Source organism: Leptonychotes weddellii, chromosome 14 (assembly GCF_054177405.1).
Source record: "Leptonychotes weddellii isolate Sample4059 chromosome 14, ASM5417740v2, whole genome shotgun sequence".
Lineage (NCBI taxonomy): Eukaryota > Metazoa > Chordata > Mammalia > Carnivora > Phocidae > Leptonychotes > Leptonychotes weddellii.
The window spans coordinates 48,720,262-48,745,238 of NC_138382.1; the positions used below are offsets into that span (position 1 = coordinate 48,720,262).

Below are 24,977 nucleotides of genomic sequence, written 5' to 3' on the forward strand. Positions count from 1 at the left end.
TCAGTTTCTGAGTGTTTCTTCCCTGTTTCTACCATTTGATTGTATTTTCCACTAGAAAAATGATTTTCTTCTGAGTTTCTCAAAGGTAGAAACAAAAATCTACAATCAAAAATCTTAGTTGTCTTTTTCACGTTGTTTTCACACGCAGGTATATTCAAAACACTTATTGACATACTACTTTGAGCAAAGAAGGAAACTAAAGAAATTAAACTAAAAATAAATTAAAACTAAAAACTTAAAAATTTTAATCGAAAAATTAAAATTAAAGGATTTAAGATTTTTTAATAGTCACTGACCTCAGTATATTTAGAATCCTTAGTTTCACGAGACTGAAGGAAAAATCAATATTGTTGCATTTTTGTCTAAGCTACATTACAATAGAAAACTGTTGCTACATTTTATAAAGGATGTACCTTGCACTTTTGGTGCTCAGGGACCCTCACAGCCAGACTGATGGCAAAGGATATAGGCTGATCATCTGCTTTTTTCCATTTGATTGGCATATGTTCATTTGAACACATTGCCAGCCTAGCCTTATCTACTATACAACTTTACATTCTACTTAAGGAACACTTTATGCTGCTGTTTGTAAATATCAGTGAACAATGGGAAGCATATACACTAGCATACACTAGCAGATTTACTGAACTAGTGCAGGCTAGCACAATCAAAAAATGAAATTGATTTAAAGAATCCCAATCAAATAAATAAAATCAGAAATAAAAGAAAAATAACAGCCAACACCACAGAAATACAAAGGATGATAAGAGGGGTGTCTAGGTGGTGCAGTTGGTTGAGCGACTGACTCTTGGTTTCAGCTCAGGTCATGATCTCAGGGTCCTGGGATCAAGCCCCACATCAGGCTCTATGCTCAGCAGGGAGTCAGCTTGAGATTCTCTTTTCCCTCTGCCTCTCCCTCCCCCCCTCGCTCGCACACACATGCTCTCTCTCTCTCTAAAATAAATAAATAAAAATTTTAAAACCCAAAGGATTATATGAAACTATTATGAAAAATTATATACCAACAAATTGGAAAATCTAGAAGAAATGGAGAAATTCCTAGAAACATATAACCTCCCAAAATTGAATCAGAAAACTTAAATCAATTAGCAAAGAAATTGGATCAGTAATCAAAAAACTTCAAACCAACAAAAGTCCAGGACCAGGCAACTTCATGGGTGAATTCTGCCAAACATTTAAAGAAGAGTTAAGGGGCACCTGGGTGGCTTAGTCGGTTAAGCGACTGCCTTCGGCTCAGGTCATGATCTCAGGGTCCTGGAATCGAGCCCCATGTTGGGCTCCCTGCTCAGAGGAGAGCCCGCTTCTCCCTCTCCCTCTGCCTGCCTCTCTGCCTACTTGTGCTATCTCTCTGTCAAATAAATAAATAAAATCTTTAAAAAATATATAAATAAATAAAGAAGAGTTAATACTTATTCTTCTCAAACTATTCCAAAAAAATAGAAGAGGAAGGAAAGGTTCAAAATTTATTCTATGAGGCCAGCATTACCCTAACACCAAAACCAAGCAAAGACACTACAAAAAAAGAAAACTATAGGCAAATATCTCTAATGAACGTAGATGCAGAAGTCCTCAACAAAATATTAGCAAACTGAATCCAACAATACATTCACCATGATCAAGTAGAATTTATTTCCAGAATGCAAGGGTGGTTCAGTATTCACAAATCAACCAATGTGATATACCACATTAACAAGAGGAAGCATAAAAACTACATGATCACTTCAATAGACGCAGGAAAAGCATTCGACAAAGTACAATATATATTCATGACAAAAACTCTCAACAAAGTAGATTTAGAGAAAACATACCTCCACATAATAAAGCCCATGTACGAAAAACCCACAGCTAACATCATCTCAATGGGGAAAAACTAAGATTTGTAGCCCTAAGATCAGGAACAAGACAAGGATGTCTACTCTCATCATTTTTATTCAACATGATACTGGAAGTCCTAGCTATAGCAATCAGACAACAAAAAGAAATAAAATCATCCAAATTGGTGAAGAAGAAGTAAAACTCTCATTATTTGCAGATGACTTGATGCTATATATAGAAAACCCTACAGACTCAACCAAAAAACTACTAGAATGGGTAAATAAATTCAGTAAAGTCACAGGATACAAAATCAATGTACAAAAATGTGTTGTATTCCTACACACTAATAATGAAGTAGCAGGAAGTGAAATTAGGAAAACAGTCCCATTTACAATTGCACCAAAAAAAAAAATATCTAGGAATAAATTTAACCAAAGAGGTGAAAGACCTGTACTCTGAAAACTATAAAACAATGATGAAAGAAATTCAAGATAATGCAAAGAAATGGAAAGACATTCCATGCTCATGGGTTGGAAGAACAAATATTGTTAAAATGTCTATAGAACCCAAAGCAATCTACACATTTAATGCAATCCCTATCAAAATACTAACAGCATTTTTCACAGTAGAACAAATAATCTTAAAATTTGTATGGAACCACAGAAGACCCCAAATAGCTAAAACAATCTTTGAAAAAGAACAGAACTGAACTGGAAGCATCACAATCCCAGATTTCAAGATAAACTACAAAGCTGTAGTAATCACAACAGTACGTATTGGCACAAAAATAGACACATAAATCAATGGAACAAAATAGAGAGCCCAGAAATAAAGCCATGATTATATGGTCAATTAATCTTTGACAAAGGAGGCAAGAATATGCAATGGGAGGGGCGCCTGGGTGGCTCAGTCGTTAAGCGTCTGCCTTCGGCTCAGGTCATGATTCCAGGTCCTGGGATCGAGCCCCGCATCGGGCTCCCTGCTCGGCGGGAAGCCTGCTTCTCCCTCTCCCACTCCCCCTGCTTGTATTCCCTCTCTCACTGTGTCTCTCTCTCTGTCAAATAAATAAATGAAATCTTAAAAAAAAAAAAAAGAATATGCAATGGGAAAAAGATAGTCTCTTCAACAAATAGTGTTGGAAAACTGTACAGCTACATGCAAAAGGAAGAAACTGGACCACTTTCTTACACCATACATAAAAATAAACTCAAAATGGATTAAAGACCTAAATGTGAGACATGAAACCAAAAAATTTCTAGAAGAAAATATAGGCCATAATTTCTCTGACATCAGCTATAGAAACATTTTTCTAGATATGTCTCCTTTGGCAAGGGAAACGAAAGCAAAATTAAACTGTTGGGACTACACCAAAATAAAAAGCTTTTGCATAGTGAAAGAAACCATCAAAAAAGCAAAAAGGCAACCTCCTGAATGGGAAAAGATATTTGCAAATGCTATCTCCAGTAAGGGGTTAATATCCAAAATACATAAAGAACTTACACAAGTCAACACCAAAAAAAACAAAAAACCACCACCAACAACAAAAACTATCCAATTAAAATGGGCAGAAGACATTAATGGACATTTTTCCAAAGAAGACAAAACGATGGCTAACAGACACATGAAAAGATGCTCAACATCACTCATCATCAGGGAAATGCAACTGCCTCACACCTGTCAGAATGGCTAAAACCAAAAACACAAGGAACAACAAGTGTTGGTGAGGATGTAGAGAAAAAGGAGCCCTGTGCACTGGTGGTGGGAACGCAAGCTGGTGCAGCCAAAGGAAAAAAAAAAAGTTTGAGAAAAAAATGAGGTGAAGAGCTTACCATAACAGATATGAAAACAATCTATAAAACTGCAATAACTGAAACAATACAGTACTGGAGTAGGAATAAACAGATTAACAAAGGAGAATAGAGTCCAGAAATTGACCCAGTACCCATAGGAATTTATTATATGATAAAGGTGGAATTTCTAAACAGTGGGAAAATGAAAGATTATTCAGAAATAGTACTGGGACAATAAGAGAGCCACAAGCGAAAAAATGAAGTGAATCTCTGCCTCATACCATACTCAGAAATAAATCCAGATTGATTCAAGATCTACATTATAAAAGCACTAGAAGAAAACACAAGGCAATATCTTTATAATCATGGGTGAAAAAAAAATCAGTAGTCATAAGCAAAAGCAGACAGATTTTATTAAATAGAAATTTAAAACTCATAGTGAATGACGAGGAAACATATTTGCAACATATATCATAGACAAATGCTTAATAACTATAATACATAGAATTTCTACAAATATATTATTAAAAACAAGAAAGCTGGGGCACCAGGGTGGCTCAGTTGTTAAGCGTTTGCCTTCAGCTCATGTCATGATCCCAGCCAGGGTCCTGGGATGGCGTCTTGCATCGGGTTCCCTGTTCAGCAGGGAGACTGCTTCTCCCTCTCCTACTTCCCCTGCTTGTGTTCCCTCTCTCACTGTCTCTCTGTCAAATAAATAAATAAAATCTTTAAAAAAAAAAAGAACGTTAATAGAGAAAAAAGATAGAAATACAGAAAGTTCTTAGAAGAAGAAACACAGATATCCAGTAAATATTTGAAAAGATCCTCAACTTCATTAGTACTCAGGGAAATGCAAATGAAAACAAAGACAGAGTAATTATCTTTTGCCTACCAAATCTTATGAAGCTAAAATGATTTGATAATATATAATGATGGTGATGGTGTTGGCAGAATAAGAGCTCTCATACTCTGCTGATGAGGGTATAAACAGTTGTATCCTTTTTAGAGAACAATTTGATGACATCTATCAGTATTTTTAATGTATACACTATTTGACTCATCATTCCCACTTCAAATCTTCTATTAATCATATGTACCTGCAAATGCATACAAAGATATATGTACAATCATGATCATTGTACCTTTTTTTATAAATTGGAGATAACCTAAATAACTCTCAGTAGGAGACCAGTTAAATAAATACAGGATATCCACACTGTAAAATACCACATAATTATTAAAGGAACACATAGGTCTGTATGTATCGATACGCAACACTTCGGGGACACATCGTTAAATGAAAAAGGAGCATCCAAACTATATGCATAGTGTGATCCCATGTATGTAAAAAATAAATCCAAACTATATTCTATACACTGTATATATATTCATATGTCAATAACTACTGTAGTCACTAAATCACATTTTATTCCAAAAGCAATGCAACATTCAAAAAAGCACAATACAAACAGGATTTCCAATCTTCACTTAAACCTGTTAAGAACTTAGAAAATTCACATATATAGTCTTTACTATTTAACTATTTTGGTATTATGATGCACTTCTTTTCTTTTTTCCTTTATTCTTTGCTCTTCCATATAAATTTAGGATCGACTTGCCAAGTTCCATGAGAAACACAATTAGGATTTTTATGGGTTTAATTAATTTTTAAGTTTTTTCTGTCCCCATAGACTGAAAGCTTCTTGATGACAAGAGGCCATGCCTGTCTTGTTCTCACTGTGCTCCCAGCACCTAACCTAGTGCCTGGAGTACAGGAAGTACTCAATAAATATTTGTAGAATGGTTGGGTAGATGAACGAATGAATGAATGACCTATAATAGCATAATGACTCAACATAAAATGTTTTACAGGTATTTACATTTTTATTTTCAACGTATAATTAATTATGGGAAGGAACTTTCAGTCTGTAGTTAAATAATTTAGTGGTTTGTAAACCGCAGAAATGTACTTTTCACAACCTTGGAGACTGAAAGTCTGAGCTCGGGGTACCAACATGGCTACTTTCTGGTGAAGGCCCTCTTTCAAGTGCAAAAACTGTCACATCTCAACTTTTTGTTGTATCTTCAAGTGGGGGAGAGTGGAGGGAAAGCGAACACTCTCCTGATTCTAATGGGGGCACTAATCCCACCCTGAGACCCTCATGACCTCATCTAATCCGACCTACGTCCCAAAGGCCCCATCTCCTAATACCATCACATTTGGGGGGTAGGGTTTCAACATATGAATTTTGGGGGAGAGACAAACATTTAGTTCATAAGAATGCCTCACAGGATAGGCCCCCTTCTCCCCCCACCCCCCCAACATGGGGTGGCTGCAGGAGTGAAATAAATGGTATGGCACAGTTAGGTAGAGGGAAGCTTTAAGCTTTTTTTTTTTTTTTAAGATTTTATTTATTCATTTTTGTGAGAGAGAGAGGGAAAGCACGAACACAAGCGGGGGGAGAGACAGAGGCAGAAGCAGACTCCCTGCTGAGCAGGGAGGCCACCGCCGGGCTTGATCCCAGCACCCAAGATCATGACCTGGGCAGAAGGTAGATGCTTAACCGACTGAGCCACCCAGGCGCCCCAGGCAGAGGGAAGCTTGAGCTGAATTTCTCAGATCTTCTCCATCTGCTCTTGGCTAGCAATAGTTCTCAAGGGAGGCAGTTCCATTCCCAAGGGGGGTGTATTTAAAACTGTGTGGAGGGGGGCAGTATTTTTCATTGTCACAATGAGGAGTGGGTGCTTTTGATTGTCACTCGGTAAGAACTTTCTGCAATGCCAGGAATTGTCTTGCACAACAAACAATTTCCCTGCCCCAAATGGCAGGACCATTCCCATTGAAAAATTCTGTGGAAGTATTATGCCCACTCTCTTTTCACCACATGTAGAAAGCTTAAGGAATTTGTACTTACATAGAAAATAATAGAACTACCTCTTGCAATTTGGTTGGGACATGCACCATGAAGTCTCCCCCCAGGCACAAAAATTCCTAGTTAATCATTATATATTGACAGATTATGAAGCCAGTCATGGTCTGAATTTAAAAGCAGTGTTGCAGTCAGAGAAACCAGCTGGGCCACCAATGAGTAATTTTTAAATAACTCAAATTTTCTCTTACCATGGCCAAATACGACTAAGGGTATCAGAGCCCTCAGCAACACTCTCTGTTAAATCTCCACTCTTCATTCCCATCCTTCTCCTCACATCCAGTCTGCTTCTCTTCATGACCTAAAAACTCTCGGAAACAAGTCCTCTTCTCCCCTCCCTCCTTTTCTAGTCTCTGCCACGAAAGCTCAGCTGTGAGGGCTGAGACTTGAAGAAGGTTCTCATCACTGGGTTGCAGGCTGGGATCCAGGGGTGAGATGGCCCAGCTGTGAACAGAGTACCTGGGGAGTGCGCCTACCCAACATCTGCCCTGGGCTCTCTCTGATTATCAAGCACGGGCAAGGCTGTGGATGAGCCTGACTGGTTGAAGGGTAAAGACACAAGAAGCCACTTTAAGGGTGCCAACTCCCCCGGTCTTCGTCCCACACACCAGAAAGGACAATACAGAAACACAACGGGCCCTGTGGACTTCAGTGTGAGATGCGGGCCGGCCGCCGCTGAAGAGCCCATTCTGGGCTGCGGCTGAGCAGATTGATGCTTTGAAGTTCCGTCTGGAGGAGACTGGGGCAGAAAGCCTCTCACTTCATCAGAACTTAAAAGGCCAGAAGAAATCATGTCACGATATCCTCCCAGCAAAGTTAGCGAGGTGAATGAGAGATGGCCCACGAGCCTCCCATCCTCTCATGTTAAGGTGCCTTTAAACAGAAACACACAGAAGACCAGGTTTTATATTGATCAACTGACAAAAATGTGACCAGAGATGTGCAGGAACATAATCCTATTTTTCCCTTGGGCGCCACAGTTTAGTATTCACTGAGTCAGCATTCACAGTCACCTTACAGAACATCCTACTGCACGTAACGAGAATAGGCTATATTACAGTGAATATAGGGATATAGTTTGGACTTCACGAACAGCCGTTCAAGTGTCTCAGGGACTCCTCCTCCCTTCCCAGAGGTCCCCAGACCATACTTTGAGAACCACTGCTCAGTGTAGGATAGGTTTAACAGACTGGCACTTCAGGTAGACTGTAAACTCCATCAGGGCTGGCCACAGTCATTTCGTTCATCTTTGTATTTCCAAAATCTCGCATAATGCTAGGCACATAGTAGACGCTCAGTAAATAGTGAGTTCAATTAAAATGAGATGAGATGATTTCTGAATAGGGTAGGATATTAACCCCATGATTTTTTATTTAAATGGGGGTAAGGAGGCTAAAAAAAGCTGAGAAAGACAAGAATGGTCTCTTTGGTGCTGAAGGTCAGTTCAGTCTTAATCTTCATGATATTATGTCTAGAATAGATTATTTGATCTATTAAAAGTGATTAAACACATTTTGGATTATTTGAAGTGACAACAATTATATCCAAGATATGAAAGAGAATTCTTTTTTTTTTTTTTTAAGATTTTAGTTACTTACATGACAACAAGAGAGGGAACACAAGCAGGGGGAGTGGGAGAGGGAGAAGCAGGCTCCCCGTTGAGCAGGGAGCCCGATGTGGGGCTCGATCCCAGGACCCTGGGATCATGACATGAGCTGAAGGCAGATGCTTAACGACTGAGCCACCCAGGTGCCCCTGTGGAGACACTTTTTAACAATAAGTTAACACTCACAGGTTCCCAGGATTTGACGAGGACATATCTTTTGAGGGGGTGTGATGGTTAATTTTATGTGTCACCTTGGCTGGGCCATGTTGCCCAGATGTGTGGCAAAAAATTATTCTGGATATTTCCTTGAGGGTGTTTTTGCATGAGATTTACATTTAAATCAATAGACTTTGAGTAAAGCAGGCTGTCTTCCACGATGTAGGTGGGCCTCATCCGATCAACTGAAGGCCTGAATGGAACAAAGGGCTGACCTCCACCAAGCAGGAGGGAATTCTGCCAGTGGACTTCATCTACAATATTGGCTCTTCCTGGGTCTCCAGCCTAACTGCCTTTGGACTCAAACGACAACTCTTTCCGGAATCTCCTGCCTGTCTGCCTCCCCCATTGGGTTTTGGACTTTCAAGCCTCCACAATCATCTGATCCAGTTCATTAAAATAAGCCTCTTTCTATATATACCTACACATCCTATTGGTTCTGTTTCTCTGGAAAACCCTGACTAATACAGGGGCCTACTATTAGATCTACTTCACCCATGTCTCATCTAGAGCACTGCTTCTCAGACCTGAATGGGCACATGATTTTGCTCAAGTGCAGATTCTGATTCAATAGATCTGGAATGAGGCCAGGATTCCCCATTTCTAACAAGCTTCTGGGTGCTACTGGTTAGGGCGACCAACATGTCCCAGGACTATCCCAGTTTCAGCACTGGAATTTCCTTGTCCCAAGCAAACCCTGAGCCCCAGGCCAACCAGAATTGTTGGTCACCCTATTACTGGTCCAACAGAACACACTTTGAGTAGTAAGGAGCTAGAGATTCCTGTGGGAGGGGGGGATTGTGAAAACTTGAGACCCTTCAATTATGGGGATAAGTGTAAAAGTATCTTGCAATAGATAAATTCCTAAGTATTAGTTCCCAACATGAGGTGCCACAGGTGGTTGCAAACCTATTAAGGGCTTTCCTTTTCCAGTGTTTTTATTTCTTTTAATTTTCTCTCCTATCAGGATGAAAGCTTCCATCAGGGTGATTTCTTACCAAATCCCCCACAGTGGCCTCGCCACCGACTTCATGGAAACAGAGAACCTCCCAAGGAAACTCCCTTCTGCTTCCTCCCCTGAGCTGAACATTTACTAAGCACTGACTCACTCTCTTCTCCTTGCCTGGCAGAGGAAAAGGAGCGAGCCTGAGGAGTCAGCCAGAGTTGTTTGAATTCTGGCTCCACCATTTCCAGTTGATTGATCTTGGATAAGTTATTTAACTTGTCTAAGGTTGATGATACTTCTGAAGAGATAATATTCAGAGGGCTGTTGCCAGGTCAAAGGAGACACCTATGTAAAATGCACACCCAGCGCCTGACACTCAGGGAGCTTCCTTCCTCTCCCCCAACCCGGACAGAGTGGTGACGCAGGCACACATGGGTGCTGCAGGCAATGGGAGAGACGGTGGATCTCAGTCTGATGACTGCCCTATCTCCTTGTAACTTTGTTTTGCTTATATTTTTCCTGAAATCAACTTTAAATCAATTCTTTTTTTTTTTACTTAGCCTTGTACAAACAAATATTTGTGAAATCATGGGTTTAACTTGCTAATTATATATTTTTTTCAACACAGGGATATTCAAAAGAAATTTAGAGTGTCGTTCATGCTCTCAATAGGATTACTGTGCTAGTTATAGATTTTTTAAGATCTTTTTTCTAATACAAACTATAATGAATACAGGTAGTCGTTCATTCAGCAGATATTAGAGTGTTTTTTTGTGTTAGAACAGCTTGGGTGGCTCAGTCGGTTGAGTGTCCAACTCATGGTTTTGGCTCAGGTCATGACCTCAGGGTCATGAGATCGAGCCCTGAGTTGGGCTCCACACTCAGCGGGGAGTCGGCTTGAGATTCCCTCCCCCGCTCACTCTCTCTCTCTGTAAACATAAATAAATAAATCTTAAAAAAAAAAAAAAAACGGGCTGGCACAAATTTAGGGCTGTCCACCACCCATGCTGAGGCTTGTTCCTGGGACTGAGAAGATCAATGACTTGCCACACCAGTTAGGAAGGTCTGTTATGTGTTTACCAAGGAGCCCAGGCAGGGTACACTAGATCCCGGGCCTCGGGTTGGAGGCTTTCTTGCATTAGAGTTTATTTATTTTTTTATCATTATTATTTTTTTTTAGTAGTCTCTATACCCCACATGGGGCTGGAACTCACGACTTCAAGATCCAGAGTCACATGCTCTTCCAGCTGAGCCAGTCAGGCGCCCCCGGAGGCTTTCTTCCGCTCTTCCAGTGCTTCCATGCAGTGGAAGGGAAGGAAGTGGAAAAAGCTGGGGGAATCTATTTGAGGGCCTGAGCATCTTGTTCTTACTTTTTTTTTTTTTTTTAGAGATTTTATTTATTTATTTTAGAGAGAGAGAGAGCAAGTCAGCGCGGCCTGAGGCAGAGAGGGAAGGAGAGAGAGAATCTCAAGCAGACTCCCTGCTGAGCGAGGAATCCGATGTGGGGCTTGATCCCACAACCCTGAGATCATGACCTGAGCCAAAATCAAGAGTCAGACGCTCAACTGACTGAGCCACTCAGGCATAACTTGTTCTTACTTTTTCATCTAAGTCTTCCTTGTAGGTAACTGAAAGAAAAAAATGGACTCAGCCTGCTCTGTGGGTTTGGCCATCCTCTGTGTGTGTGTTTTCTCTCTCTCTTTCCCTTTCGTTCCTCTTTCCAGGTGGTTGCATGAGTAAATTGGCTCAGGGCCTACAGTGCCTGGGCAAGCCAGCCAACTTACCCTCTTTTCTTTCCCTCGGGGGCCTACATCCTTCTCACAACATGGCTTGGGGCTCCAGGTCCATGCACTAATAAGATGCCAAGATTCCGATTTGGGGGTTAAGAGATGCTACCTTTACGCTAAGCCAAGAGCTCTACCCCAGCTGTGTCTGACTCTGTCAGACGGGGCACCACGGGGCACCACGTGCTGCTCCAACTAATACGGATTGCCACCTTGGTCTGATTTTCCAAGGATCTTCCTTCACGAGGACTGGGCTTGCTCAATCATCTCCTTTTTTCCCCACCTTTTCGGTCTCCTCCTTTCTCTACAGGCCTTCCTCTCTGTATACCATCTTGTTTCTCCAGGGCAAAAACAAACACAATCAACCCAAACCAGTTCTCGCTACGGGATACCCTTGGCATGTCGGGGCCATCTCTTCCCTTCCTCTCGTGACACAGTATGGTGAGAATAGGTTACATGTAGGATTTCCACTGGCCAGCCTCCCACTCATTCCTTAACTTGTCCAGTCTGTCTGCCTTCAGGCCCCACCACTCTCCTGAAACTGCCATCCGAAAAGTCGGCAGTCACTTCTCACCACCCCGACAGGCAGTGATGGCGTGTGGGCCTCCCCTTGGCTCTGGCACCAGGTGGCCTTGTGTGGCTCCTTTGCAAGGCTTTTCCTGACTCACCCTTACCCCCTAGGAGGAGGGCAGCCAGAGGACTGTGTTTGCTGGCCTCGTTTCCTCTCCCCCTGCCCGCGTCCTCTCGCAGAGCGACTCCCTCCCTCGTCTTCTGCCCTTCCCCGCAGCGCGCCTGCCCCGTCGTGAGCGGTGAGCGGGAAGACCCGCAGCCCGTTCCATTCTCAGGGCCCCTCAGAGCCCAGAACTAGAAGTAGAAATGTTGGACGCCGCATGACCAGGCCTCGGAAAGGTCATTAGGAAAAACCCAGGGTTTCAGAAAGGAAGCGTGAGCGCGGGCAGTCAGGTGGTTCAGAAGAACGCGGACATTCATGACCAATGAGGCACAGCAGCCCAGCTGCTCGCTTTCTGTTGACAGGAAGCAAGCCGCTCAGCGGCTTGGGGCCCCGCGCAGACAGGGGCGCCTGGTTTCAGACAGGTGTCCGTCGAAGCTTGCCACGACAGACCTACTGTCCCGAGGGACGCCTGGGCGTCAGGTGAGAGGGAAGGAAGACCATTTACCATGCAGACTTAAGGGTGGGATTTAGGGAGAAGGAAGGCTCCTGAGACGCCTCAGGTAACGGCGCCAAAATGAAGGCCCGACAGGGGCTCGTGTGAGAGCCGGTGGGCAGGCGCTGACCGCGGGACGCCCTTAAAGCCTCTTCAGCCTCCGCGGGGTCTGTGCAGGCGCCCTGGGGAGGAGTGACAGGCGCTCCCCTGGGGCCGCCCTCCCGTGTTGCTGGAGCGGGAGGCCCACATTCTTCCAAACGAGTCGGGCAGAGCCGCCAGGAAGCAGTGAGGGAGGAGAAGCCGGCGGGCCGGGTCTGGCCGACGACGGCGGAGCTCCCAGGGCCGGAGCGGGCGGGGCCGGGTCCGCCGCAGGCCGCGCTAGGCCCGCCCGCCGGGCTCCGACTGGTTGCGCGGAGATTAGGGGCGCGGCTGCAGACCCTGGAACTCTCCGCTCTGCGTCAGGCGTGCGCGCCCGACCCGGGTTTGACGCGCGAGACGCTGACGAGGAGCTGAAGGGCACAGACGCAGACAGGCGAGCGGAAGACTCGGAGCGTAGGGCCGAGGGGAACTGAAGCCGGGGCGCGGGAGCCAGAGGCAAAATGAGGCCTGGAGAGACGCGCAGGGCCTACGGCGGCAGATCTCGGACCTGCGGGGTCTCCCTGGGCTGTCGTGCATTTTCCAAGAGATGGTGCCCGAGAGAAAGAGGCATCTATCCGGGGGGAGATGGAGGGCTGTTGACCGCGGGGGGAGGCCAGAGCCTGACAGGAAGAGCCGGTGGCCTGGGAGCCGCAGGGGCCGCGCCAGCTCCCGAGGGGTGTGGAGAACGCCTGGCACCATCCCAGGCTTCCCTTTGCCTTCTCGCCTCTCTGTTGTGAGAGGGTGGGCCGAAATCAAAACGAATAAATTAAACTTTTTTCCCTCCAGGTTTTTTTTCTTAACAATAAACATTATTATTATTATTTTTTTTTTTATGAAATGCAGAGGCAAGAACAGAGAAAAATGTCACTACCCAGCTTTGAAGTGTTAGCATTATGCCATTTTGCAGTAAATCTTGTAGGGAGATGAAGATCACAGATACAGGGCGCCTGGGTGGCTCAGTCGTCAAGTGTCTGCCTTCGGCTCAGGTCATGATCCTGGAGTCCCTGGATCGAGTCCCACATCGGGCTCCTGCCTGGCGGGAAGCCTGCTTCTCCCTCTTCCACTCCCCCCTGTTTGTGTTCCCTCTCTCGCTGTGCCTCTCTCTGTCAAATAAATAAATAAAATCTTAAAAAAAAAAAAAAAGATCACAGATACAGCGGAGGGGTCTGCCCTTCCTGTCTCTAGGAGGTGACTCTGTTTCCCTCAGCTCCTCGTGGGGGGCGCTGCCTTCCGCCAGCGGAGCACGCATCCCCCTGAGAGTATCCGGGCTCCAAGGCGGGCACTGAACTGGACCCTCAGTTCGCTCTCTCTTGCTCAGGAGCGGAGGCAGACAGCAGAGGGGGGAATGTGTGGGAGGGTCTGTTGTTAACCGAGGTCTAAAGAAACAGGTTACCGACAGAAGCCTTCAGGCTCTACCCACGTTAACTCAGAGCGCAGCTGAGCGTTAGCACGGGTTTTACTGATTTAGGACTTTAATCTTGCTGGTTATCCTCTCACTCACGTGTTTATTGCATGTTACGCCCTTATTTATAGTGTGGCCTTTTAACCACTGGGGTTCATGAACCATTACTGACTGTAACTTTCCACTTACATGACTTCACCTGCAGACGGGTGTTCCCGTACTTACTCAAATATTTCCTGCTTGTTCACCTGCAAAATTAGGACAATAATACCTATTTCAGAGATTTCCTGAGGATTAAGTGAGATAACATATGTAAATCACCCAGCATGGAAACTGGCAATATACGCAGTAAATGTTTTTCCCCTTTCTTTTCTAATTTCTCATAAAGCATCTGTTTAAAACTCCATTTAGAATTCTCAAAGTGTTGCCAACAAGCTCCACAGTCAGAATTGCTGGAAACTACCTCTGGTTCTTCAATGGAAATTGTGGCATTTCTTTTCTTCTGATTAATCTAGATGCTGGAGAACTCACAGTGGGAATTCACAGTGTTAAGGGATGATTTTTCCAAAAATGTAAAAATATGACTTTCAGGCAAATATAAAATGAACACGGGTCAAAGATTTTACTCAAACGCATTAATTCATAAGGGCACCAGTAAGATGTTAAGACTGTTTCAAAGGAGAATGTTAGGAACAGAGAGGCAATGAGGTTTCCTAACCAAACCTCTTAAAATGGTTTTGCTAATACATGCAAAACTAATTAATATCCTAGTGCAAGAGAATGTAATGTTTGGGGTTTTCTTTTCTACCGAGCAGAAATCACTTGTTTTATTACCAGACAAAATTCATTTGTATTGCTATGGATAAGAACCACTTGCATTACTAACAATTTTTTTTACAAGTTTACTTCAATTCCTACAGAGTTGGGGAAATAGCCTAATTAATAAGAAATCAGTCAAACTGCACTAATTTATAGAATCAGAAAATGACAGAGACTCCAAAATGAAAGGAAACCTAGTATGGAATCAGAAAGAAAACCTAGTATGGAATCACTTTTGCCCACTTCCATATCTTGGACAGTTTTTCCTGATGAAATCTATACCTTTAGGATGTGGCCTAGCAGGGAGGCTTTGGAATTTCCTCTAAATTATGGACCACATGGTCAGCCCGGGACAGCCCAGATCCAGACAGCCAGGCCCCTATCAGCCGGCTCCCGACTCCCAGTCTCTGAGGGCAGGAATTCTGCTCTCCCTGGGGCATGATGGGGATTAGGGACAGGGTGCTTGGGCAGCCAGTTCCAAAACTGACCATTTTGTTCCTGCATCTGGGAGTCCCAGGGCTAGCTGGCTGGGTAGTCCCCTTATTGAAGGCCTCCATCACATACTGCCCCAACAGGCTTCCCAGACTCCTCTCCTACTTTGCCCTTGCAAACCCTCAATCCAAGCCAAAGAGAGAATTAATATACCCTGAAATTTGCAAAACCGTGTGGTTTGTCAAACCACTCATCACATACTACCTTGGAACACCCCCTTGTATCCTATCATTTAACTTGTCTACGGTTTTGAAAAATGTTATTTCTTGTGTCTTCAATTCAGTTATACTTCTTTGATCGCTGACACTATTCCCCTCTACCATCACCCAAATCAGGTGTCAGATAAATACGTAACAGGTGTTCAATTAGGTGTTTAAGCAGACATTTAATTAGATGTTAAATAAATATTGGTTGAAGGGATAGATAGAAAGTGTTAGAATAGAGTCCTTCCCTGCTCAGAAAAGTTCCCAGTGCCTTCAGAATAATGTGCAAACAACTGTCAGGGGGCTCACACCCCCCTCCCCCCACGTCGCCCACCTACTCCTTCCATGCCAGGCGCTTACCCCCAGTACATCTGTTCTTTTTATCTCTCTATCTCCTCTCCTAACCCAGAACGCTCTTTTCCTTCACTCTCAGGGATGAACTCAAATGCCAGCTCTTCATGAAGCCTTCCCAATCCTTCTGGTCGGAAGCTACCTGCTCATTTGCCTTGTCCTCTGAACAGAAGTGAGACGTGGAAGATGCAGGCCCCAGAGCCAGAGGGCCCAAATCCACTTACCAGCTTGAGGGTCTGTGGCAAAGTTACGAAACCATTCTGTGCCTGAGTTTTCTAATACAAACCTTGGGCGCATACTGCTGCTCACCTCATAGAGGTTTTGGAAAGATTAAATAAACTCCTACATGCTGAGCACTTAGAAGGTGCTCACCCCATGGCACATACCTAGTGAGAATTCATTCCTATTGCTCGTGTATGTTCTCATCATTCTTTCACTGAGGTCATTGTCTTACACAATTTACTTTACGAAAGTAAAATGATTTTACTTACTTTTTACGTTTCTGTCCCCATCATTAGAGTAAGCTCCATCAGGGAGATGATTTGCTGACTGAATGAGCACATGAAAGACAGCATGAGTGGTTACTTGCTGCCCCGGCTCTCAGTAAGTGAACCCGATTCAGAGGCCGGGCTTTTTGCTCATGGGACGTGGGAGTTGTTTTTCATTTTTTGGTTGTTTTTTTTAACCACCAAACCTTTTGAGCTTCTGCTTTGCGGTTTCAGGCATCTGTTTGATCTGAAGTGTAAAGTTTAGAAATCCCTGATGCCTCTGGCACCACCAGGATCTTTACCATGTAAATCTTCTTGGGCATGTTTGTTTTCTGGGTATAAGCTGGAGTAGTAAGCTGATAGTCAATTTTGTCTTGCCTTCTAAAATTCACACGTGTTGTTAGTTTTTTCCTAGTGAAAGCCCTGGGTTGGAAGGAAGGAATATTACCTATGAACAAGTTATATGACCTCGAGCAATTCACTTTTACAACCCGGATCTCTATTTTCTTGTTTTTAAAAGGAGGGGATTTCATTACCTGTGAGGCGTGAAGAGTCTGGACCACACAACTAGCACCCCAACTTTTAAGACTCCCACATGAGAGATGGGCCTTCAAAACACCTCGCTCTGAAAGCCAATGGGGCTTGTGTCCACAAGACCCACAGGACTAAAGCCAGCAAAGAAATAGTTATTAGTGGGTGCCCAGCACTGCCGCTCTCTCCCCAGGGCTCAGCACAAGGAGACGAGGCCGGAGTGCCCATTTCCCCGTCTTTCCCTGGTGGAGATTTGATTGCACACTCTCCATGCTGCTGCCTGAGGCTCTGGCTTCTAATCTAGCACCCAGCTAGGGACTAGCTGCCATCCTCGAAATCCTCCTGCCTTCTCCCCACCAGCCTGCTCCAACAGTAACATCCAGTCACTGTGATCTGCCTGGAAGGAGCTCGGCCACACATCTAATGCCCCAACTTTCGCAGCTGCCACCCAAGGGACAGGCCCCCAAATCAAATCAGTTGTAAAGAAAGCAGAAGCAGACATCTGCCTTTTGTGGGTTGGAATAGAACTTGTGTTCTCACTAGAAAGAAAGGAAAGAAGAAGAGAGAAAGAAAGAAAGACAGAAAGGTAGATAAATATATGAGGTAATGCATGTGCTAATTAACTCAATGGTAGGACTCCTTTCACAATGTGAAAATCTCAAATTGTCCTGTTATACACTTTATTTTTTTTTTTTTAGATTTTTTTTTTAATATTTTATTTATTTATTTGACAGAGAGAGACACAGAGAGAGAGGGAACACAAGCAGAGGGAGTGGGAGAGGGAGAAGCAGGCTCCCGGCAGAGCAGGGAGCCCGATGCGGGACTCGATCCCAGGATCCTGGGATCATGACCTGAGCCGAAGGCAGACGCTTAACGACTGAGCCACCCAGGTGCCCCCTGTTATACACTTTAAATATCTTACAATTTTATTTGTCACTTCAATAAAGCTGAAAAAAAAAAACAAGGCCTGGCCTCAAGTAGGCAGCTAACACTACTGATATGGTTATATTCAGGGATGAAGGGACAAGGGCTTGGGGTCACCAAAAAAAAAAACCAAAACATATTCCTTCCTGATGTAAGGAATATGATGAAGAAGCGCCTCCAGAACTTGGAGAGAAGACCTAATCACGGCCGAGTCACAAGTCACAGAGCAACATTTAATGCCTACGAGGTCATAAAACTCATGTGGCATCGTCAGATAAAAAGCGTGGACAACAGCATGTCCATTCAGAGGAGAGGGCATTCACTTCACTGTGGGCAGGAAAGCCCCCCCTCCCCTTGGAGGACATCTGGCGCCCTCTGGGCCTTAAGGGATGGCAGAGATTCTCAAGGCCGAAGCAGGGACAGGGAGATGCTTCCTGTCGGGGAGATGGTATAAGACTAAGCCAGACCAGAACTCCTGGAGCCAAGGGTTTACACAGGACGGTGCTGAGAAGACAGGTTAGGACTGTCCTGTGGCCATCCAGAGGGCCTTGGCTGCCGGGGAGGGAGGACAGATTTCCGTCCTTTAGTCCTTCAGATCAGAACTGAAGCTCAGTCTCTTCCGTATTTTTAACAACCAGCCATAATCCACAGGCTTATGTATAAGTTGCTTTCTGATATCAGTATCCTCTTTTTGAAAGTGTTTCTAGAAAAAAGAAAAAGGAACATAAGAACCCAGCTTTACATCCATTTTATTTTTTTAAAGATTTTATTGATTGAGTGAGAGAGAGAGAGTATGAGCAGGGGGAAGGAGAGGGAGAAGCAGACTCCCTGCTGAGCAGGGAGCCTGATGTGGGGCTTGATCCCAGGACCCTGGGGTCATGACCTGAGCCGAAGGCAGATGACCCTTTACTGACTGAGCCACCCAGGCGCCCCTTTACATCCATTTTAAAAGGGAATCTAATCCAATGATTATGAGCTTGGTCAGATTAGCTTCATCCACATATCTAGATACTCAACAAAAGATGGATAGCGAATGGGTAAATAAATGAATGAGTGAAATACGCAAGGTCGTCTTGAGTCCATCAAGGGAACGGAGCAGGGTGACCGTGTGATGCGGGGACAGATGAGCCATTCAGAAAGAGCTCTGTCTGGTGGACAGCTTCTGTAGTCCTTTGCAAAGAAAGTGGAAGCAGACACCTGCCTTTTGTGGATCAGCCTTTGTTCAGCCTCGGAGCAGTGTGCGCAGGACATTGTGTGACCTTTATTTCCCCTGTGTCCAGCCAAAGATGCTTTCTGATTGATGTTTGTAGGACACAGAGACTATAACACACAAGCCAGTGTCTGGCTTTGGCAGGGAGAGGTTTTGGCTTGGATTCTTTTCCTCAGTTTTAAGAGGGCCCGTGACGGGAGAAGGCATTATGAAATCTTTACCAAACGACATTTTGAAATGCCTTCATGTCGGGGTGCACCAGACCAGAGCCCTTGACCAACAGGCAGGCAAAACCAGCTGAGCGCTCCACTGCATGGGCAGCATTTGAAAATTCTTATTGCAGGTCCAACTGGCTGCCCTTTGTTTAGATGAACCATTCCTGAGCTAGAGGGAGGCAGAAGTAGTCATTGCTCTCTTGGGGGAAGTTCTCGTGGATGACTGGGGCCTGCTGGGAAGAACATTATTTTGGGCGCTGACAGACCTGGGTTTGGAGGTTGACATCACCCATCCACCTGCTGGTTTCCTGGGGGAGCTCCATACAATCCCTGCCTCTTGCCAAGTCCACCTAAATCTGACAATATTACCCCCCCAGCCCTGAGGAAAGAGCACCAAGGAGAGGCTGAAGGGGGGGTGAGGTCTATGGGCGGGGGTGAGAGTAAAGGTGGGGGCCTGGCTGCAAGACCCAGGCCAGCACTACCAGGCAAAGAGCCTGTTGCAGGCAGAAGCCTTGACTTGGGGGCTCAGTCAGAGGCCCACAGAGAGAACTGAGAGGGTCTATAAAATAGAAGTAAGGAAAAGATGACACCCTGCTCTTCCAACTACAACTTAGATTTTCCTTCGGTTGAGCATGTGGGCCACAAACCATGGTATAGCAGGGGACCTGTGACTTTGTCACCTGCCAGAGTCACATGTGTTTTCATAGCACAATTTTGCAGAGACCGTGAATTATCACTTCCATTCATCACCTCTTCAAAAGCATAGTCATTATTAGATCTACTGCTAGATTTTGTCCTTCAATGCATTAATAAAGTAGCATTTAGTTTCCATATGGCAGATTTGTTTATAGTTTGGTAACTATATTTCAATTTGATCCATTCCCTTTGTACTTATTCTAGGCCTTAGAAACAGCATTCTGAGAAGCAGTCCACAGGCTTGGCCAGCCTGCCAAAAGAGTGAGCTCACGGCACACAGAAAGGTTAAGAACCCAGCAAATGGGAGGTTCTGAAAACACAGGCATGTTCAGTTCCGTTTCAACATCCTTTTCAGAAGACACAAAGCCCTTTGTTGCTCATGCCTGTCGCTGTAGGAAGCTGACCAAAGGCCAACAGAGAACAGGATGGAGACGTGGGAGAAAATGGGTGGAGGGTCCCCGGAGACATAAAGGAAGGGGAAGTCACTGCTGACGTTCCCCACCACCATCCCCCAACACACGGTACAACCAAATCTAAGCACAGTCAGAGCTGAAACCAGCAGAGGCTCGGGGACCCCAGCCCCTTAGGGGTCTCTCCCTCTGCAGCATCAGCTGGCTCCTTAGACTCAGCAGCTGTCTGCTTAAAACTCCCAGCCGGCTCCCAACACCTGCCAGCCAGCTGCCCGGCCTATTGAAGAACTCCCAGACCCCAAACATCTCTCCTCAAGAAGGTCGAGATGAGAACTTTATGGTCTTTGTTTGAGGACTCTCTACTGCTATTTGATCACTGAGTGTATGAGCCAAAGCTCAGTGCTAAACACCCACTTGAACTTTGCAGTTTCCCTGTTTCATTAAGAAAGTTATTGTGGAGTCTGGCCATGCGTCAAGGACACGTGAACTCTGGGAACAGCCCATTTCTCCAGGTCAGTCCTGGGGGATGGGAGAGTGTGGCCAGGAGCCAATAGGAAGGGGGCTCGGACCAGAGAGGAGAGGTTCTGCCAGGAACTGGTATGGATGGCTTAAGATCCGACCCTGGGGATAGCAAAGCTCTAGGTTGTAGAGCTCTTTCATCAGACTTACTGCTCCAGAAATACCTCCCCAGTAACCCGCAGCTAATGTGTAGGTAAGGAGAAGTGGAGAGTGCGTGAAGTTACTTACAGTCATTACAGAGCCTCCAGGTTTCTATAGGGGCACAGTAGTAAAGAGTGCTCTCTTCATTTTTCCTAGGAATCCAATGTTGTAAAAAAACAAAGCAATAAAAAAAAACAAAGGCAAACAATAAACCTCGCCAGTCTCATTTACTTGCCAAAGAGCAAACAGGTTGAGTTGCTCTGTTGCTGTTGGAGGAGGGTGGAGGAGGAAAAGTCCCCTTGTTGGCCACCACCCACGTGAACACCACTCATGGAAAGAACATGATGCCAGCTACTAGGACACCTGGGTCCCAGCCCTGCCCTACCTCTCTCTTAACCCCCTGCTTGACTTCCTTTTCCCAGTGTGCCTCAGCTTCCCTGTCAGAAAGTTAACCACCACTGCTCCTGAACACAGACAGTCTGCAGTCCTGGCTGGATAACCCCCCCCACCCCCCACCCCCCACCGCCCCGGGGCAGGGGAGCTGCAGTCCCACCCAACTAGTTGGGAGTTCTGTGTGGCCCGTATGGTGGCTTTCACTCGTTCATTCATTCATTCATTTATTTTTTAAGTGCTGTCTGGATATTTTTCTGCTTCTAAGAATGAAACATGTTTATTGTAAAAATTTCAACACAATGAAAATCTAAAATCGCTACAAGTGTTTTCCCAGTACTGCCTCCTAGAGGAAACAATTTACTGTTGTTTATTGTATGTACTTTTTAAATTATCTTCCTTTTTTTTTTTTTTTTTGTAGCCTGTGAACATGTTTTATTTGAGCAATATAGAACTACTTGGATTAAAACATCAGAGAGTTCCTTTCCACTCCTTTCAACCCCGAACTCTACTCCCCTCTGCAGACAGTCACTGTTAATATTCTGGTTTCAATCCTTCTAGACGTTCGAGTGCAGGTAGCTTGCTATCTGAACGCTTGCTGTCCAGCACTGGCTGGTGGGAGGTCACTGGCTGCCCGTGCAGCCCTGCTCAGCCCCTCCTCACCCTTTGCCTCTCCACTTCTCAGGTGGGCGGCAGACGCTGCGCCTTCTGTCCGCCAAAGTCCAGGTGCACGGGTGAGTCCTCTAGTCGTTTCCTGAGTGGTTCTCTCACAGAGCTCCTCCCCACGGGGGAGGAGGGTAATGAAGGGAAGGGGAGGGGAGGAGGCTAATTTCCCTTATGCCTGTAGGATGACTGTCAGGAGCTAAGAGGGATACATACTTCCATCTTTACATCCAGAGGAACAGAGAGCATCTCTGAGCCAACATTTCAAGTAAGGTTCAGCTTCACGTGCACTGCTTGGACCAGGTGGCCTCTTGAAAACCGTGATTTGCCCGGGGAAATGGAATATGTTCATTGACTTTACCAAGCCAGGGCCCACCCTGAATCTAGGACCGAAGCCAGTTCCCTCCTCTGAGCATGGGGTGCATGGGGGAGGGATGGCTAGGGGCTGTCAGAGAAGAATGAGAGAATGGGTACCAGTAGGCCATGAGAAGTGTTCATTAGACAAAATGTCTAGACCTGCAAACTCAAGAAGCTAATCCAGAGAAAGATGCCACCTCTTGTTTTAGAAGCACTGAAAGCTCGAGTCCTCTTTAAGCGGGTGAAAGAATTGATTTTTCATTTAATTCTGGGTGTCAACCACCCATCACCAATAGCTGAATGACCCCAGACCTTTAGGGGGTGCCTTCGGTCTCTTAGGGAAGAAATAAACGGGAAAGGCCTGCCATGTGGGTAGCACTCTCACTGGCACTTTCACTTGTGCTAAATTATTTGATTCAGTTCCTTTGATCCTATGAAGAATCTTATGACCCTCAGCTGACAGATGAGGAAACGATGCCCAGAGAGATTAAGCAATTGGCCCACGGCACACACGGAGTTAGTGGCACGTTCCCGGTATGAGGATTCTCAGTGAACTGGAGTTGAGTCACCGGACTCGAAACACAGGGAATTTGTCATAAGGGTCCAAGGTGTCTCCTGGAGGCTGAGCGCTGAGATGCAGGTGGGACAAGAATCAGGGACTGAACAGCCATCAGGTTTCCCTTCTTTCATCTCTGCTCCTCTCTGGGTTTCTGCTTCATTCTCTCTTCCTGCAGACAGACCTTTTCTGCTTCTTCGAGCTTTGAGCCAGAACAAGTGTCCACTGAAGACACTGTTCTTTTCTTTCTCCTCCTTCAATTCCAAAATCCTGGAGACAGCACACCCATCAACACAGGGGTGAGGGAATTATATGAAATGACTGCTCCGCCGGCCCCACTCTGGGTGGGTGTCAAATAACAAGGTCGTGACGAGTGCAGTGGATAACCCTGAAGCAGTATATTCTTTGCAGACCAGCAACAGATAACTGCCCTGTGTGTGCTCAGTCAGGATCTTGCAGCAGCAGGTGGGTCACTGGGAAACACGTTTTGAGCCCACTTCTGCTGGTTGCCTACTTTTTTCTCCACAGGCATGTTGCCCAAACTCCTGCAGTTGTTTGTTGCACAATTCACAGAGTGGAATTGAGAAGCCTTAATGAAATGGTTGCTTGGAACTTGAGTTTCCTGCCACATTGCTATGCAATGAAATTCTGGTGCATTTCCTCCAGCAAATGTCTTTAGTTCCAGTTGGGTTTGGGTAGTGGATTCCTAGGAAGAGTCATGACAAGCCACCCCATAGGGACAAGCAAGGCCCTTTCTAGACAAATGCTGGACCCGGGGTAGGCAAGGAGCTGATGGCATCTGTGTTCTGTGCACAGGCTGGGGCTCGTTCCTGATTGTGATCTTCTCATGCATTTGGCATGTGGGGTGCAGCTCTAACCCTCGCCTGGTGAGCTGAACCTAAGTCATTCAATACACAAATCCAGGAAGGGCAGTTCGCTACGACTGGGAGAGTCAAAGGCAGCCTCAGCGGCCTCTCTCTGGCACGTCTCAGCAAAGGAGTGTCTGTTTATTTTCCACCATCCCGAGTCATGTGCAACCTGGCCCAGATTTGGAAGAAGGTGGAGTTGGCTCCTCAGCCGGCCCTGAGGAGACTTCCTTCTGAGGCCTCCTGAAGTCAGCCTTGTCTTAGCTGACACAATTAAATGTTTCTAACACCCAGGGGCCCAAGCTTCTCTCAGGAGCTCTAGACCTGGATATGGGATATCTGCCCCTGTGTGTTCACCTCACAGGGTGTCTCATTGTTATTAAAACCCACTCCTCCTGCAAGATTCATTTCTTGGGTGACTGTTTCCACCAGCTGCCTAACCATTCAAGCTGAGTCATTCTCCATTCCTCCACTCAAGAGAACTTTCTGGAACTACGACCCAGTGCCAGACTCTGTGCTAGGCCCTAAAGGTAAAGACACGGAACGGTGCAGGCTCCAGATGCTCACAGGCCAGTGGGGAACCCACAAGAACACCCCGGGTTGTTCCAGGAGGAGGGGTGGAGTGTCTAACCCAGCACACAGGGATCAGGGAAGATTTCCTGGAAGAGGTGATGCCTGCGTTGAGTCATGAGAAGAGATAGGAGGGGAAGAAGTGGCCTTCTAGGCAGAGGGGTCTGCAGGAGAAAATATATAAAGAAAGAACACAGTATGTCTGAGGAACCACAAGTAGGTTGGTGCTGCCAGAGAGTAAAAGACAGTGGGGTAGGGGCCTTGAGTTAAGACTAGAACCACGATTAGGAGCAGACTTAGGAGCACTTCTGTTGGAGAGCAAGACTGTAGGTGATGGACACTCGGCATCAGGGAAATTCAAATCAAAACCTCAATGAGACACCAGCTCACACCAGTCAGAATGGCTAAAATTAACAAGTCAGGAAATGACAGATGTTGGCGAGGATGCGGAGAAAGGGGAACCCTCCTACACTGTTGGTGGGAATGCGAGCTGGTGCAGCCACTCTGGAAAACAGTATGGAGGTGCCTCAAAAAGTTGAAAATAGAGCTACCGTACGGCCCAGCAATTGCACTACTGGGTATTTACCCCAAAGATATGAATGTAGTGATCCGAAGGGGTACGTGCACCCCAGTGTTTATAGCAGCAATGTCCACAATAGCCAAACTATGGAAAGAGCCAAGATGTCCATCAGCAGATGAATGGATAAAGAAGATGTGGTATATATACACAATGGAATATTATGCAGCCATCAAAAGGAATGA

At 45.3% G+C, this 24,977-nt stretch overlaps 1 protein-coding gene and 1 long non-coding RNA gene across 3 annotated transcripts in view; one reads left to right on the forward strand and one right to left on the reverse strand.

Annotated features, from left to right (window-relative positions):
- Positions 1-24,977, reverse strand: part of GNE (glucosamine (UDP-N-acetyl)-2-epimerase/N-acetylmannosamine kinase) — a 326,114-nt gene that overhangs the window by 42,932 nt on the left and 258,205 nt on the right. Inside the window, exon 1 of one of the 2 annotated variants that reach the window (XM_081803177.1) lies at positions 2,728-2,743. The exons of the other annotated variant lie outside the window; for it this stretch is intronic. The gene's annotated coding sequence lies outside the window, so the exon portion shown is untranslated. Of the gene's footprint in view, positions 1-2,727; positions 2,744-24,977 lie in introns of those variants that run through there. 2 annotated transcript variants of the gene reach the window in all.
- Positions 12,108-16,060, forward strand: LOC115939349 (uncharacterized). Its single transcript, XR_014140052.1, has 2 exons — positions 12,108-12,341; positions 15,762-16,060. It is a non-coding gene; the product is annotated as an uncharacterized LOC115939349 (long non-coding RNA).